This window comes from Capra hircus, chromosome 2, assembly GCF_001704415.2.
Source record: "Capra hircus breed San Clemente chromosome 2, ASM170441v1, whole genome shotgun sequence".
NCBI lineage: Eukaryota > Metazoa > Chordata > Mammalia > Artiodactyla > Bovidae > Capra > Capra hircus.
Genome location: NC_030809.1, coordinates 68970646 through 68983966, shown reverse-complemented (window position 1 = coordinate 68983966; position 13321 = coordinate 68970646). Strand labels below are relative to the sequence as shown.

Sequence of the window (13321 nt, the reverse complement as noted above, 5' to 3'; positions counted from 1 at the left end):
GTCTCTACGTTAAGCAGGACTCTTTTGTGACTCCATGGGTGGCAGCCCTTCCAGGCTCCTGTCCATGGGATTTCACAGACAAGAATCTTGGAGTGGGTTGTCATTTCTTCTTCTGGGGGATCATCATGACCCAGGGATGAAACCCATGTCCTGTGTCTCTTGCATTGGCAGGTGGATTCTCTACCACTAGGACAACTGGGAAGCCCATCACTGTGGCTTGATAGCTGTTAATCTTTGCCCTTCACTTTATTTAGACATAATATGTATATATTTTTGCTTTATTTTCAAGGCCTAGAGTAGATTATTTCAAAGCATAGAGCTTTGCCTTTTTATCTAATAAGTACTGTCTCACAGTCCATCCTTTCTTCTCTAATATCCTAATTAAGTACATTTATGTTTGCAAATTGTGTTAATTTATGAAAACTATAAAAATAATTTAATTCACTAGGGCAGGGGCCTAATCATACTTGTTTACCTATCACAGATACAGTTTTTGGAGATCAGCAAACACTTCAGGTGATTTTTTTTTTCTTTGTATAAATAAATGAAAGCATTTAATTGAATTTCAGTTTTATTTTTCTATAAACTCGTTTCAGTTGAAATTGGTTGCAAGATAAATATTATCATGCTGATGATATTACAAATAGAGAAAACATGATAGCAATTTTATTAATCTATTTTTGTGTATTTTGATTCTGAATTCTTCATAAACTTGCCATATTGCTGCCTTTGCTTTATGATAATTTCAGATTTACTAAACTGTATGACGTATTTCAGATGAGTACTGTTACATTTTAAGAAGGGATATAATTTTCTGGTATTGTTCTAATAAGTGGCTCTCTCACAAACTGCTCTCCTGATGTGCTAATGTAATTTTGCAAGTCATCTTTTTACTTGCTCGCCAGTATTTTCTATTGAAGGAGATGACCAAAAAAAAAATGTGAGTCATTAAATTTGAAATGCTGAATATTCTATTTTCTTCACCATGATTTTGATCAAACTGTTAGAAATTTGTGTAGTCTTTTACTTTGGAAAGCAAGAAAAATCATGTGTCTCATCTCCCTTCTCAGGTTAGATTGGGCTATTTAAAAAGTCATTTACACCTGTGTGTACCTGCACTTCGGTATCGAAGTACCAAAGGACTGGAGGGATGTTTAAGCAATAAACTGCGTGCTAAATTAGGCCATATTTCAATATCTAGGGCACACATTCTACTCTAATGCTTTGCAAGATATCACAATAATATTATTTGGAGTAAGTCATTTTAATCACTTTTTCATAATTTCTTTACCAATCATTGGTAAACCTGATTTTGAGACTATATCCTTGGATAAAGCTGCAATGTTATTATTGTAGTCTAAGTAAAACCTAAAATCAATAATACTTATAAAAGAATTTGACATAAAACAACCCTTTAAACAGGATTAAACAAAATCTAAGCTCTTAGAGGCATGCCGTCTTCATAAATCCTACTGAAGGAATTGATTCACTGTCAGTAGATTGTGTGTGCTGGGTTGCGTTTCGAGCAGGGGAATAGATTTGTCTTCATTTGTTCCTCTTATGCAATCCAGATCACCTTTCTGGCAATCACTAGATACTTGGCCTATTTATGTATTCCTCACAAAGCCAGAAAATACAATGGAAACTATGAGTGCAATGTGTAACCCTGGCTTCATTGTCACAGATTATGTCTAGATATAAAATGTGAGCTTCTTTTTGCTAATAATGTTTCACCAGGATTCCAAAGTATATAAGTGGATTGAAGGAGTATAACATATGCTCATTTGGAAACTTTAGTTAATTGTTAGGGGTCACCATATAAGTGTTTAATACATTGCTAGTGAAGGAGACTGAAGGCTTATTTATAGATGACCCTGATATGTGTAGGCTGAAGTGCAGTAATGTCATTCATTATGCTCCTTCCCCGTTAATATATATGTGACAGTCAGTGCAGCCTTGGATGGGTGCTCATGTTCCTGGTTAGCAGAACATCCGCCTTCCCCTATACCTACTCCGATAGCTGAAATCTCCATTTTTATAGTGTCTTCTTCCTAGTTATGTCACCTTGACTCCTGAACATCTATCTTCTTTAATGTTATTCATCTCCCACATACATTTGAGGATCATTCCATCATCAAAGAAAAATCTAATATTGAGTGGCTTCTATGCTAGGCTTTGCGCTGTATCTTTATGGATGTATTTCATAGATAGCATGTAAGTTATAATGGTGAACTCCAGAAAACTGAGGCTAAAGCAAAAAATGTATCCAAAACACAGCTGGTAAGAGTTGGAGCCTGCTTTAATCAATATGTTCAAAGTATATAACCTATCTTCTTTCACTGTTTCACTGAGGTACCATTCCCAGTTTTTAACACATACAGTAATTACCTCCTTGACAGCCTCATGGCTACAGATGTTAGTGTGACTAATCCTTTCATGTTCAATATTGCAATCATGTCATTTCCCAGGTGTATCTATATAATGGTAACTTATGTGGTCACTAAGAAAAATGTATAAGCATATTTATTGATGTGTATGGCAGAAAGAGAAGAGGGCAACAGAGGATGAGATGGTTGGATGGCATCACCAATGCAATGGACATGAACTTGGGCAAACTCCAGGAGATGGTGAGGGACAGGGAATCTTGGCATGCTGCAGACCATGGGGTCCCAAAGAATAGGATAGGACTTGGCGACTAAAAACAATGTGGTATAAAAAGTGAGCAAAGATGTCTTTATTTTTTTTTATTTTTTATTTATTTATTTATTTTTTTTAATTTTAAAATCTTAAATTCTTACATGCGTTCCCAAACATGAACCCCCCTCCCACCTCCCTCCCCACAACATCTCTCTGGGTCATCCCCATGCACCTGCCCCAAGCAAGCTGCACCCTACGTCAGACATGGACTGGCGATTCAATTCTTACATGACAGTATACATGTTGGAATTCCCATTCTCCCAAATCATCCCACCCTCTCCCTCTCCCTCTGAGTCCAAAAGTCCGTTATACACATCTGTGTCTTTTTTCCTGTCTTGCATACAGGGTCGTCATTGCCATCTTCCTAAATTCCATATGTATGTGTTAGTATGCTGTATTGGTGTTTTTCTTTCTGGCTTACTTCACTCTGTATAATTGGCTCCAGTTTCATCCATCTCATCAGAACTGATTCAAATGAATTCTTTTTCACGGCTGAGTAATACTCCATTGTGTATATGTACCACAGCTTTCTTATCCATTCATCGGCTGATGGACATCTAGGTTGTTTCCATGTCCTGGCTATTATAAACAGTGCTGCGATGAACATTGGGGTACATGTGTCTCTTTCAATTCTGGTTTCCTCGGTGTGTATGCCCAGAAGTGGGATTGCTGGGTCATAAGGTAGATCTATTTGCAATTTTTTAAGGAATCTCCACACTGTTCTCCATAGTGGCTGTACTAGTTTGCATTCCCACCAACAGTGTAGGAGGGTTCCCTTTTCTCCACACCCTCTCCAGCATTTATTGCTTGCAGATTTTTGGATCACAGCCATTCTGACTGGTGTGAAGTGGTACCTCATTGTGGTTTTGATTTGCATTTCTCTGATAATGAGTGATGTTGAGCATCTTTTCATGTGTTTGTTAGCCATCCGTATGTCTTCTTTGGAGAAATGTCTATTTAGTTCTTTGGCCCATTTTTTGATTGGGTCGTTTATTTTTCTGGAATTGAGCTGCAGAAGTTGCTTGTATATTTTTGAGATTAGTTGTTTGTCAGTTGTTTCATTTGCTATTATTTTCTCCCATTCAGAAGGCTGTCTTTTCACCTTGCTTATATTTTCCTTTGTTGTACAGAAGCTTTTAATTTTAATTAGATCCCATTTGTTTATTTTTGCTTTTATTTCCAGAATTCTGGGAGGTGGATCATAGAGGATCCTGCTGTGATTTATGTCTGAGAGTGTTTTGCCTATGTTCTCCTCTAGGAGTTTTATAGTTTCTGATCTTACATTTAGATCTTTAATCCATTTTGAGTTTATTTTTGTGTACGGTGTTAGAAAGTGATCTAGTTTCATTCTTTTACAAGTGGTTGACCAGTTTTCCCAGCACCACTTGTTAAAGAGATTGTCTTTACTCCATTGTATATTCTTGCCTCCTTTGTCAAAGATAAGGTGTCCATATGTGTGTGGATTTATCTCTGGGCTTTCTATTTTGTTCCATTGATCTATATGTCCATTTATGATAAAAACTCTCCAGAAAGCAGGAATAGAAGGAACATACCTCAACATAATAAAAGCAATATATGACAAACCCACAGCAAACATTATCCTCAATGGTGAAAAATTGAAAGCATTCCCCCTAAAGTCAGGAACAAGACAAGGGTGTCCACTTTCACCGCTACTATTCAACATAGTTCTGGAAGTTTTGGCCACAGCAATCAGAGCAGAAAAAGAAATAAAAGGAATCCAAATTGGAAAAGAAGAAGTAAAACTCTCACTGTTTGCAGATGACATGATCCTCTACATGGAAAACCCTAAAGACTCCACCAGAAAATTACTAGACCTAATCAATGAATATAGTAAAGTTGCAGGATATAAAATCAACACACAGAAATCCCTTGCATTCCTATACACGAATAATGAGAAAGTAGAAAAAGAAATTAAGGAAACAATTCCATTCACCATTGCAACGAAAAGAATAAAATACTTAGGAATATATCTACCTAAAGAAACTAAAGACCTATATATAGAAAACTATAAAACACTGATGAAAGAAATCAAAGAGGACACTAATAGATGGAGAAATATACCATGTTCATGGATCGGAAGAATCAATATAGTGAAAATGAGTATACTACCCAAAGCAATTTACAAATTTAATGCAATCCCTGTCAAGCTACCAGCCACATTTTTCACAGAACTAGAACAAATAATTTCAAGATTTGTATGGAAACACAAAAAACCTCGAATAGCCAAAGCAGTCTTGAGAAAGAAGAATGGAACTGGAGGAATCAACTTGCCTGACTTCAGGCTCTACTACAAAGCCACAGTCATCAAGACAGTATGGTACTGGCACAAAGATGTCTTTAAAACAGAGTGGATAGTATATGGTTCACACTGTCTCTCCTCTATACCAGTGAATGTTTACAATGTATTTTGACCTGTATTTTTTCTTTATTGCTTACTCATTTTTTCAAAATTTAATTTGATGAATGTATACGTTTATGTGATTTTATAACTATTTTTATTTTTAAATTTTTAATTCAGTTTTTATTTTACATGTGAATTTTTATTTGCAAGTGAATTTGCAAGTAAAGTTGTGTTTGTCTTAAGTGTACAGCAAAGAGATTTAGTTATGCATATATATATATATATCCGTTCTTTTTCAGATTCTTTTCCTATATAGGTTATTACAGAATATAGAGTACAGTTCCCTGTGTATAGTAGGTCATTGTTGATTACCTGTTTTATATATAGAAGTGTGTATATGTTAATCACAAACTGCTTCATAAATAAGAAGTTTCATGGGTCTCTAGACCTCCAGCAGTCTCCTGGCAAATATAACTTTGTAAGGCTCAACTAAAAATTGTAAGCTTATTTCTCAAAAAAATCAAAAGGATCCCTTTGCCAGTTGAATAAATTTCAAAGTCTTCTCAGTGTATTCCAGGCCTCTCAGAATCAGGCTTGGCCTCTTTCCTACTCCTCTGCTGTACATTATGTTTCAGAGATATTGAACTACTTGATACTTTTCATAGGTCTCAAAAGCTCTTTTGACTTGGTACTTTTATCCACACAGTTTTCTCTACCTGGAATCCCTTCCCCAATCAGACAGCCTACATTTTTATCCCACTTGAAACCTGATTTCCAGGTGGAAAGACAGCGACAGTTCCTTTTCCTGCCAGCAGTAAGGGACATCATTTTCCTGTAAACCCCAGAGGCTGATTCTCTCATATAGAAATTTCTGCCTTGATTATAACATATTTAACCTACTCCAAGACAGTGCCTCTAAAACTATTATGAAAGACCACTATGTTAAAATTTAATAATTTGTTTTTATTTCTTATTTGGCATGAATCTATGTTTTTGAAAAATACAATAAAAAGTGAATTACTAGAAAACAAAGTGATAAATAGGCATTTCATATACAGTCTCCAAATTTATCTTATTATAATCAACCATTCAAAAATTACATTGCAAAAATATAAAAGTACCACAATAATAATGGGCTCCAAAAAAATTTTTCATATCCTGCTTTGAGAGAGGATATACAGGCAACTCATAGAAAGGATTGTTATTGGTAATTTTTTATAATTTCTAAATCAGAATTAAACAAATAGTGAGAGAAATAGTGATTATTCACTTTACATGCCAGATTTTGAACAGGAACTAGTGTGTCAACAGTATTCAAAGGTTTTAATGTAGGAAATGAACTACCTTCCTTCTTATTAACTAATCTAAGTTAGATTGACAACAGTAATCTCAGAGGATGATGTATATCTAGACTGTCTCTATTTTTTTTTTTTAATAACATTATTGGCGAGAAGAAATCAGTCTCTAAAATAAGGATTATAACAATGGCAGTAGAGATCTTATAGCAATTTTAGCAATTTTGGGATGTTCACTTTAAAGTTTTACACAAAATGAATCAAGTGATACTGTATTTTTAAACTCTATCTTCAACTCTTTACCACTAGCTAATTCCAAAATTTATTCTGTAGTTTATAAATCATTTATCCATCAAAAACAGATTTTGGATTTTAAGTACATCTGGAGTATAGTGAAAAGACTACGGTTAAGTCCATAACGCATGCTGGAGATGGGGAGACCCATGAAACTTTTTCATGGGAGAAAGCCAAGCTTCTGTTCAGGTATTAATAAATTAGTTCATTTATCATGCATTTGGATCTTGCAGCACTGTCAAATTGCTACCAAAGCATCTAAATGCTTATCCTCAGTTAAACTTACCCCATTGTGGACCAGTGGTCAACAAATCCCAGCTGGGTGCAGTCTAGCAATGTCACTCTAAGAGCAGCTCAGTTCTAAGAGACAATAAACCCCGAGAAATAGGACTTGTATCACATTGATGTAAAAGTCAACCCAGCAATTAGCACATTGCTGGGATCCAACTAGGATTCAAAATAGATCAGTTAGCACAGTGAGATACATTTCCTGATATATGAATGTGGGCCCATTTGATCCACAATCAGTATAAGTTTCTTTCTGGTTCTCTTTCTTATGGTATGCATAGATTTTTTTTTTTTTAATCTATATGAAGTTGTCTGCAAATGTCCATCCCATATATGAGACTTAGCAGTGTGGTTTTTTTTTTTTTAATGGCTACCTGGGATGAGTGATCATGTGTGAGGCTCTGGATATAATTGTAATTTTATTGAACTAAATGTTGGAGCCAGCTGAACTTATCTACCACATAATACTCAAACCTGTTATCTTCAAAATGATGTGTCAAAGTATGACATATTGAAAATATGAAAAGGTCCTTAAAAGGAGATTAACCAGATAAAAGAAGATGAAAAAAAATTCAGCTATTTTAAAAAGCCTCTCAAAGCTTGGTTTCTTTATCTATATTTGGGATAATATTTCCTATAGGTAAGAGCACAATGAAAACAAGCTACAGTTTGTAAAACACAAAGATAAAAGGTAAATGCAAAAAAATAAGAACACACTTATGAAAAGCAAAAATCTGGAACCTAATAAGTCTTCAAATGCTAGAGATCCTGATGATAGCTTTTAGAGATGCTCTGGGTAATTGATAATTCTTTAGTACCTCCAGCAGGCTTATGCTGATGAATTATATTCAAGATTTTTAATATAAAGTAAAAAGCCATTGTTGTAATCTTCATGAAAAATAAAACAAATTGCTGAAATAGTACCAATAATATTTACAGTAATAAGGGAACTCATAGGGAAATCAGACAAAATAATCAGATTTGTTTATTTGCTTCTTTGGCACTGTTTTAGCATGCACGGATTTTTGTCCCTCAGTTCAATTTTATTGTGTTGCATAAAATGTTGGATTTATTTGTGTGCAAGGAGCTAGTTACACTTCTGACCACATTATGACTCCCAGCCCTGACCTGAGTCAAAATTTTAACTCTTTTAACTTATTTTTAATTTTGCTCTCTTTTTTTAAATAACCATCAGCAAAACTGATATTTTTAAAAAGTAGAGTTGAATTTGTGACTATGAGTTTTTGAGGGTAATTTATATTTTTATTGAAACATAATTTAATTAGTTTATCATGCCTGGTATTTTTTAAAGTAAGGATGTCAAAGTATCTTACCTTACTATCAAGAGTAGATCACTTCCTGCCAAAATTAAAGTGTACATGATAATATGTCATTAAAGCATATTTACTTTTATACAGATTACCAAAAATGTTCTCTTTATTACTATGGGATTTATATGCTCCACATGCTTTTAGGAACATTTAAATTAATCTGTATTAAAAACATTAGAAATCAAAAATAAAATTAAAATATTTACAATAAAAATCAAAGTGTGGTAATTTTACATACCAGCTGCAAGTATTCATACTTTTGTTTGAAATTAAAATCTAGTGTTTTTAGGAAATATTTTAAAGATTCCAGCTTATGTTAAAGTGATAGTATTTATACTAAATGATTTACCCATAAAATCCAGTGTTAATATTTCAGGGGGGAAATATTAGGAAAATAAAATTTCTATGTTTTAATAACACATGGATTACTTAAGAGTATTTAAAGGGAGTTGAAAATATAAAGTGAACTTTAGATTTTGAGAACTAAACTTTCATGTTACAACCTAATTTTTATAGTGAAAGTGAAAGTGAAGTCGCTCTGCGGTGTCCGACTCTTTGTGACCCCATGGACAGTAGACTATTAGGCTCCTCCGTCCATGGCATTTTCCAGGCAAGAGTACTGGAGTGGGTTGCCATTTTTTTCTCTTCTACTTTTTATAGTAGAAAATTATATTTTGATTTTTTAAAGGGAACAAAAATGTCTGTGTGAGTGGTAAGAAACAGTTATGCTTATATTCATCAAGCATTATTGAATTCCAAAACTACATGCCCTGCACAGTTCTGTATATTGCAGGTGGAACCTGTTGACATTTAGAAGGTTTGCAATAAAACAGATTGTGTACTTACAGTGCATTCCACATACTCATGGTTCGTCTTGGCTTTTTGGCCCAGGAACTGGGTTTGTCAACACAAATGTAGATGAATAAACACTTTGACATTGACATCTATTTTTCCCTCATTTATCCATCTATCCTTTTATTTATTCAAGATATATTTACTGAGGATAGACAAAAATTCTTCTGGATACAGGATGTAAAAATGAATAAACAGTTTTTTTGCTCAGGGAAATTATGAATGCATTCCCTATTGTTTCATCTTTTCTGATATATAGAATGTGAAGAAGTAAAATTAGTAATCAAAAAGCTGTGATTGGAGTAGAGAGTAGAGATAATTGGAGAGCTGCCAGAAATGTTCATCCGTTTAGACTATGAGGTTTGGTTAACATTCTTTTCCCCAGAATCCAAACCATATCTCCATTTTCAACACTTCTGTCCCTAATATGAAACAGGACACACTCCAGCACATTTTGGTTTTGGAACTCTTATTCTCTTTGCTTCTCCTTTACTGATAACAGTTTACTCTTATATGTGATAGTAGTTATGGCTAATATATACATGAACCACTGACATGTTTAAAAGAAATAAAATATAATTATGGTACCCAGGGAACTCAGAAACTAGATGAAGATAACATACCTGAAATACTCAGACAACAATTTGATGATAAACTCCTGGGTCATTACTGAAGGGCGGGGGGCGGGGGGTGGCGGGAAAAGAACTGTAAGAGATCAATTTGACTTAATAATAACTAGAGTCATCTTTATGGAAAAGGTGAAGTTCAGCCTTAGTGTAGAAGTCAGATGAGCCCAAGAGAAGAAAGAGGATGTCCCCGGAACAACAAGGAAGTATTATGACAGGGTCATAGGGATTGGCATAGTGTGTAAGACTATCTGTAGTGTCGTATGCCTGTGTGGTTTTAAAATTAATGGTGAAAAAAGGCAATCAACTCAGATTGGTGTATACTTCGAATATCAATACTATCATTTTACTATACCTGTTATACTTTGGTCTACTTTAGCAGAATCATATTATTAGATTGTGATTTTAAAATAGAAGAATTTGAAGTTACTCGGATCATTACCAGCTATATCATTTTCCTCGGAACTAGGATAAGAATTTCACCTGCTATGTCTATGACACATTCCTGCTTACATTTACTCTTCCACTTTTCTGAGATGTTTCAATATGCCTTACATATTTGTGTTTCCATGAAAAACTGTTTGGAGGCAGAGTGGGCATTACTTTTGTGTTATGCATAAGTTGAGACACTGTGTTTTTTTCTTCACTTCTCTCCAATTCAAAATCAGCACTTAAGTCTGGCCAGAATCCAGGTTTTCCATGTTCAATGTTGGGCAGAATACATCACTATAGAGAAAACGTCTTCAGTGAACTATTTTTGTGTTTTCTTTAAACTAATTTTTAATACTGTTTCAGTTCAGTTCAGTTCAGTTCAGTTGCTCAGTTGTGTCCGACTCTTTGTGACCCCATGAATTGCAGCACGCCAGGCCTCCCTGTCCATCACCAACTCCCGGAGTTCACTCAGACTCACGTCCATCGAGTCAGTGATGCCATCCAGCCATCTCATCCTCTGTCATCCCCTTCTCCTCCTGCCCCTAGTCCCTCCCAGCATCAGGGTTTTTTCCAATGAGTCAACTCTTCGCATGAGGTGGCCAAAGTACTGGAGTTTCAGCTTCAGCATCATTACCTCCAAAGAAATCCTGTTTATAAACTATCAAAAACACATATCTGGCTTAAGGAGAGACATATTAAGAGAAAGATGAGTAATAATAAGAGAAGATTTCCTTTGACTCATATCTGACAGTTTGACCAGAATTTTTAGGTAAGTTTGAGAAAGTATAATCATTTTTGTATCATCAATTGTAACTGTAAAAAAAAAGTCTTGCAAAGAAAGTAAAACAGTGACATTTACACATTAAGGTTTTAATTCAACATGCTTTGCCTGAGTCATGTTTTGTGCTTGTGTGTATGGCGGGGGGCAGGGGAGAGTACATTTGTTTCTAAGGCTAATTTTACTTAATCATGTTAGTCATGTAGTCAGAGGGGATGAGGCCATTGAGACCATTGGGTAACACACAGTCAACTATTCTGCTATGTTATATTGGATAAACAAGTATTAAACACACAGGTATATTTCAGAAAGTCTTTAGTTAGAAGAATTGCTTGAGATAATTTTGTTTAACATTAAAAGGCTAAGATTCTCTATAGTAATTCATTTCAAGCATGAGCATTTAGTCAACTGAAATGTTCCATCCTGTTCACAGTGGTTTGGTTTCATGTATGCTCAAAGAGGCATATACAATAGTATATCTAGCATTTTACTTCTATTTCTTTTCAATATTTATCTTTTATTTTTGTTTTTGGTAAAAATTAAATACTATTTTTATATAGTCCTGTAGGGCTGCAAAAAGTTTGTAATATATTATTTCATAAATTTATTTTTAATGTCAATAATATGTTTTTTGGAGATTTATCTAATAGGAGCTAGTAACCATGCTTGCATTTTTAACTTAGCATACATGATGTTTATAGTTCTCTAATTTAAGTGAAGATATGTTCATTTTATCAGAGAAGGCAATGGCACCCCACTCCAGTACTCTTGCCTGGAAAATCCCATCGATGGAGGAGCCTGGTAGGCTGCAGTCCATGGAGTCCCAAGGGGTCGGACATGACTTAGCGACTTCACTTTCACTTTTCACTTTCATGCATTGGAGAAGGAAGTGGCAACACACTCCAGTGTTCTTGCCTGGAGAATTCCAGGGACAGCAGAGCCTGGTGGGCTGCTGTCTGTGGTGTCGCACAGAGTCGGACCCGACTAAAGCGACTTGGCAGCAGCAGCAGCAGCATGTTCATTTCATAAATCAGCAAACTGAAGTTTCAAGCAAATATGGCTTTATCAGGTCCACACAGCTAAAACGAGGCAGATTCAACCTTTAAGGTAATATATCCTACTATTAATTTCAGGCAACAATGAGCATAATAACTATAAACAAATTAAAGTTTTAGAAATATTAAGAAAAGATATAACATATAGAAAATAGTTTTTAGATGTAAGATTAAGCATAAACTATTTAATGTTGGAAAAGTGAAACTTCTGTAATCAATTTATACAAGAACTCTGAAATAAGATGTGTACAGAATTTAATGTGGAATTTAAAATTTAATGTGGATTGAAAATAGAGTATTACACTGGGATTCAGGAGCCTGGCTCAGTAGCTGAATATTTCTGTTGGGAAAACCTCGTCACCATCGCTGTGCTGGACCTCAGGTTCTTCTTGATCTGTGGGTTTGATTGAATAACACAGTCAATTAGATATCAATGAGATGGCACCAGTTTTCTTACTTGAGATCACCTAAATTTGTATGTGGTTGCACAATTGGCCTTAAAGTAATTGGCAATGTGACTACAATGCATACTTCTGAACTTTCTGTTACCTAGTTCAAGTGGAAGTTTTATTATTATTATCAGCAATAGTGTTAGACGAATTTTAAAATTCTCTGTTATCACTTTCAAAACTTGATTCTACTCCATATCAATTTCTAACAGACTTACCAAATGACACCAGTTAATCTGATGATGCAATTTATGCTGTCTTGTAAGATGCCAAGGTTTTAATCATATATAATGATAGTAGCTTAATGACCTGTGCATTTATTTATGAGTTAAAATATTAGTTGTGTCTTGTTTCAAATGAGCATTGAGAATTGGGGGCAGTGAAGAAGGTCTGAGAAGGGGATATTCTGATCATGCCATTTATTATACAATTTTTATAATTTAACTTTTTCCATTATATGTAAAAGTGAAAAAATAGTGTAATGAACCTCTAAGTAATTATGATCAATTTGTGAATGATTACCAAAATGCTATGGTAATTCTTCAGCCAAGGATACAAATATGAGTGAGAAATACAAAAGACTGGAAAAAGGAAAGGAATAAATCTAAATGAAGCAGAAAAGGAGAGTTGTTGTTGGAGATGTGCTAGAGGGAAGGATTGCATGCTGATCTGGAATGATCTGGAATGCTGATGGAATCATGATCTGGAATGATCTGCATGCTGATTCCATGGTTTCTGGAACTGTGCTAATTCTGAATGATATAACATACTTTAAAAATAAATATTTATTTATTTACTTTGGGCTGTGCTGGGTCTTCATTGCTGCACAGGCTTTTCTCTAGTTGTGGAGACCAAGAGCTAC

The 13321-nt window shown here is 34.7% G+C and overlaps 1 protein-coding gene across 2 annotated transcripts in view; it reads left to right on the top strand.

Moving 5' to 3' along the window:
- The window catches only part of DPP10 (dipeptidyl peptidase like 10), a 771622-nt gene that overhangs the window by 229892 nt on the left and 528409 nt on the right, over nucleotides 1-13321 (top strand). The window lies entirely within an intron of this gene.